The 5556-nt window shown below is 39.5% G+C and overlaps 1 pseudogene; it reads right to left on the reverse strand.

Moving 5' to 3' along the window:
• Positions 1-4059: 4059 nt before the first annotated feature.
• On the reverse strand, positions 4060-4926 carry LOC131898944 (14-3-3 protein epsilon-like; annotated as a pseudogene).
• Positions 4927-5556: the final 630 nt, after the last annotated feature.

Below are 5556 nucleotides of genomic sequence, written 5' to 3' on the forward strand. Positions count from 1 at the left end.
CTCAGCTACTCTCTGATATTTATTAAACTTAGGAAGTCTTCACTGGATGTGTTGTATACTCTAGACTTGTTATGGACAAGGTGTAGATAGCAATCTATTTGTCCTTTTGTCTATGCTTGTTCTCTGGAGCCAGAGATATCTATATATCTTCTCTTGTTGCAGGATATTTGATCACACTGTGACACTCTTAGACTATGTTAATAGTGTTAACGTTGAATGAGGGGGTGGAACCAGTGGCTAACTGACTGGAATTAGCCATAGAGAAGCCAGGAGTACAGATAGGGAAGTTGGACAGGAAGGAGGAGGGAGGGACTTGGAACTCAAGAGCTCTCTTTGACCTGGGACATGTGGATAGAAGGTGTACTGGGTGGGTCTCTGGTAAGAAAGAGAAGGTCAGCTGGTCACTCCTCCTGTGCTTCTTTGATCCATAAGGTTTTGACCCAATATCTGATCCTCGAGTTTTCATTGGTAATGGACCCATTTAGCAAAACACAACATTCTCTTATCATTTCAAGATTTTTTGTGCTTATGGTAATACACTTTTTATAATCATTTATTCATTCAACAAAATATCATAAGTACTCACTATGTGTTCTACTATCTTTAAAATGTTGAGGTTATTTAAATCATCTTAATTTTCCAGAAAGTATATACTTTTCCCTATTTGCCTGGTCTTTACTCATATGTTTAAACATTTTGTTTTCATTAAGCTATATTTAACTACAGTTTATGTTTCATATCTAATAATTCTAATGTATAATGATCCACTAGCCTAAATTTTCTATTGTCTTTTTCAGTCTTGTTTCCTAAATTATGTAAGAATTTTTGTATATATAACATTATCATTTCTCAGAAAAAAATTCAATGGAATGTTTGAGAGCTGAGAGAAAGGACATTCCTCTAAATGATTTGAGTTTTCTTCTGTGAGTCTGGAATCTATATGAATTAAATTCTTGGTTTGAGGTTTTGTGGCACAATTAAGTTAGTGTGAATTAGACTTACTCATATGTACCTCTTTGTGGTTATGAATTCTGAGGCTTTATTTTTGTACTCACTAACAAGGTTGATACTAGCAAATTTACCTGTAGTTCTCCAGGCTTCTCTCTTGGGGTTGGATTGTCCATGAGGGTTTACTTCTTAGTTTGCCTTATGCTGGAGTAAATTTTCCTGTCCTAGTCTCATGGGGGATCTTCTGTTGGGCTTTGAAGCCCTTGATTTCCCCATGATTCTGAGAGTTAACTCAATCTCACCCAATTCTCTTGGAAGCAAGTCAGTTGAAGTTCTCAGAGATTTTACCATCATTCATTGCTTAGCCTAAATATTCTTTTGTTTTGTCAGTAAGCAGGTATCTGTGGAGACTTAAGGTTATTTTTTAGTATTTTTATGTTTTGCATTTGAAGGTTTATCCAGGTCATCTAATTCTCCATCAAGACCATTGTTCTTTTTTAATCCATCAGGACACTGTTGGTTTCAGACTGCATCACCATAAGATTCACCTTGTTTGAAGTCTCACTCTGAAATATCCACCCTTAATATTTTCATCAAGAAAGATCTCATTAAAGGGAGATTGATTTAACTCATCCTGTTCTCTGACAAGAGTAATTCAATAGACAAAAGTACATTAATAAGTTTTGATTTATTGGCTAAATATCAAATTACCTGACATTGTTATTCAGCAAACAGGAGTATCATAAACTCATATTAGCAAAGTTTTTATAGACTCAAAAGAAGACAAATATCAGATTTCAGAAGCTTTCTGGTTGTAGCGACGCCCGCGTTACTACCCATTCACCATGTCCCAGCGAGAGGCTGAGGATTAAAAAGAGAGATAAGACAGAGGGTCATTCCTCTCAGTAGAATGCCCCCTATTGAAGGAGGGAGGAAGCCTTAAATACAGTGGAAGAACCTGGGAGGGCAAAAGTAGGCTACAGGTGTTTTACATTCTAGCATTCCACCAATATGCAGGAATGAAACCGGCAGGGAATTAGCATAGGGAGGACATCTGATCAAGGTCAGCAAGCAAGGTAACAGCTCCCCAAAAACGGGGGCCAGGGCCCAACATCTGGTTACTGTGTTCCAAATAAATTTCTGTCTTTTCTAGGTAAAACAAAACAAAACAAACTAAAAGCCCCCTATAAAAAACCCAAACCCAAAACAAAACAAAAAATAAGGTCAATGTTGGAAAAATCAGTCTGAATTCTAATCAATGAAAGTATCTGAACTCAACTCTGAACTCTGGATTCCTATTCCATTGTTTATACTACTTTGCATCTGAGGCAGTCTGTGGGAATTGCTTCATCCACCATGTGGGTCCCAGGGATTGAACTCAGGTCATGAGGCTTGGCAGCAGGTGGGGGATTTGTAGCTTAAGTTTTTCTGCCTGGCCCACAGTCAGGGCAAATCTCTCTCACCTGCCAGTCCCACAGCCACTCAGACCCGACCAAGTAAACACAGAGACTTATATTGGTTACAAACTGTATGGCCGTGGCAGGCTTCTTGCTAACTGTTCTTAAGCTTAAATTAATCCATTTCTATAAGTCTATACCTTTCCACATGGCTCGTGGCTTACCGGCATCTTCACATGCTATTTGTTATCGTGGTGGCTGGCAGTGTCTCTCTGACTCAGCCTTCCACTTCCCAGCTTTATTCTCCTCCTTGTCCCGCCTACACTTCCTGCCTAGCCAATGGCCAATCAGTGTTTTATTTATTGACTAATTAGCAACACACTTGACAAACAGACCATCCCACAGCAGGGATTGTGTGCCCAGCTCCCACTTCCATGCTGGGATTTGGTCTGCCTTGGGCTTGCACAGGTTTGTTTTCTTTTTCAAGGTGTTGCAGTTTGTGTGAGTTCATATGTGCATCTGCCCTACTGTGTCCAGATGTTCCTTGTATTCTTCCACCACCTCAGATTATTATACTCTTTCTTTGTCCTCTTCCTCAATGATCTCTGAACCTTGTGAGGGTAGGATGAGGTACATAGGTTCCCTTTAGGACTGAGCATTCCTCTGTCTCTTAATCTCTGCACCTTGGCCAGTTGTGGGCCACGATGTTAACCACCATTTACTGTAAATCAAAGCTCCTTAGATGAGGGATAAGAGATACATTATTCTATGGCTCTAATGATAAGTCAGTTTAATACGATGTCCATTTAGCAGCATGATAGTGGTAAGTTCTCCCCTAGGGCCTATGACTGCTAGCTGTATGTTCTTGGTCTGATAACTGTGCTAGTATGGGTTTCATCTTGTGGAGAGGAACTCAAATCCAATCAAAAGTGGTTGGTTACACCAATACTGTTTGAGCTACTATTACACCAATGGCCATGTGTTAGGCTGATCATTGTTGTGGCTCATAGGTTTCATAGATAGGTGTGCCTGATGATTACTGCTCTCCTTTGGTAGCTTGCATAGCACCTTCCAGCACATGAAAAGTAGCCAGCAGGGATGAAACATTTAGGTCATTACCAACTTGATTCTGCCATGTTCTATGACTCAAATATGGGTATCTTCAGCAATAGGGTTAGTGAAAATAAAAGACCACATTGTTATGACATTACGATTTTTTCCTATTATATAAATTAATTTTAATTCATTTTACATTTTCAATATTTTAAATAAATATTTTATAAGCTTGTATTTTAAGGTACTTTAATTTTTGCACTAGTGAAATTTATTAGAATATTATGATTTTTTGCTATTATATAAATTAATTTTTAAAATTCATTTTACATTTGCCTCTATCGTGCGATTAATCTTTCTTAGATGCATCACCTAGAAGTCTAATGGCTTTCAAACATCATTTCCATTTCTAATGATGATGTTGCTGCCTGTGGCTGGAGCAATACAGTAATGCTGAAACAGCCTCTATGCAGTCCTGTTAGTGTTGTAAAGAACCTAAAATCTGGGACCAGTAAAATCCACAGAAATTCACTCTTGCCTTTAAGAACTTCTGAAAACTGTTTTTTGTTTTAAAAAAGGGGGAGGGGAGAAAAGAAAGAAAAACAACAGGGCAGGAACCTAAATTCTGAGACCAAATATGAAAGTCAAATTTGCTGGTTCTCAGTGACAATGGGGAACTTCCCAGGGAAGCGGAGGGGAGGGAGGGTGGTCAGAGATGTGTTCTCTTGTTGGCTTTATTGTGTCTCACTGATTTTCACCTTCCACATACTGCAGCACTTCTTTATTCTGCTCTTCACCATCGCCCTGCATGTCTGAGGTCCAGAGCGTCAGGTTATCAGGTAGCAGCTGCATGAAAAGCGTAGAGTCCTTATAGCTTTCTTCACTCAGTGTGTCCAGTTCTGCAATGGCGTCATCAAAAGCTGCTTTTGCCAACCTACAGGCATGGTCGGGGGAATTAAGAATTTTATAGTGGAACATGGAAAAGTTGAGAGCAAGACCTAAACAAATGGGGTGCTTTGGAGGGGGTTCTGTCATGGTGATGGCACTAGCAGCTTAGTAACCCACGAGGGTGTTTTCTGCAGCCTCCTTCCTGTGGTTTCCTGTGGCAAACTCGGCCAGATACCTGTGGTAGGCCCCTTTCATTTATAATAGAAAACCTTGGACTCGCCAGTTTTAGCTGCTGGACTGAGGTGTTTGTCCAGTACATCCAGGATGTCACAACAGATTAACTTGATCTCAGTTTTAACCATTTGCTGGTACTTCCGAATCATCTTTAGTTAGTCCTCTCCTCCCTTGTTTTCTTCCTTCTCTTCAATGCTGCTGATTATTCTCCAGGTTGCTCTTCTGGCTCCAATCACATTTTTATATGCAACAGATATAAGGTTTCATTCTTCAACTGTCAGCTCCACGTCCATCCCTGCTGCTTTCTTCATTGATTCCATCATTTCATCATTTCGCCAGGCCTGCTCTGCCAGCTTTGCCTGGTACACCAGATCCTCCAAATCATCCATAGTGGCAGCGGCTCCAGCAGGGTATACACAAAGGATGGAAGCAGATAACTTCAACTCTCAGCTTCTCACTCTTAGACGGAGCAGTAAAAATGGCGGTGCTTCGTATATTTATGTCTTACTTAATTTTTAAAATTTTAGAAATGAAAATACAATCACATCCTTTCCTTTTCTGTTTAATTTCATTCCATATCCTCTCCTCCTGGGTGCCTCTCAAATTTATGATCTCTATTCCTTAATTTTCACACACACACACACACACACACACACACACGCAAATATATAAATATAATCTTCTGAGTTTATTTAATGTTGCTTGTGTATGTATATGATTTCAGAACTGACCACTTGATATTGGGAACCAGTTAAAAGGATCATCCCTGGGGAAGACTAATTCATTAGCAGCTGTGGTTCTTTTTTTTTTCTTTGTTTATAGGTTTTTTTTGTTTATTTTTATTTATTTATTTATTTATTTATTTATTTATTTATTTATTTATTTTGGTTTTTTGAGACAGGGTTTCTCTGTGTAGCTTTGCGCCTTTCCTGGAACTTACTTTGCAGACCAGGCTGGCCTCGAAATCACAGAGATCCGCCTGCCTCTGTGTGGGAGCCCGTTCTCGGGTTCCTTGTGGCTTTACCCAGCAGGTCCT

The sequence above is a fragment of the Peromyscus eremicus genome, chromosome X (genome assembly GCF_949786415.1).
Source record: "Peromyscus eremicus chromosome X, PerEre_H2_v1, whole genome shotgun sequence".
Lineage (NCBI taxonomy): Eukaryota > Metazoa > Chordata > Mammalia > Rodentia > Cricetidae > Peromyscus > Peromyscus eremicus.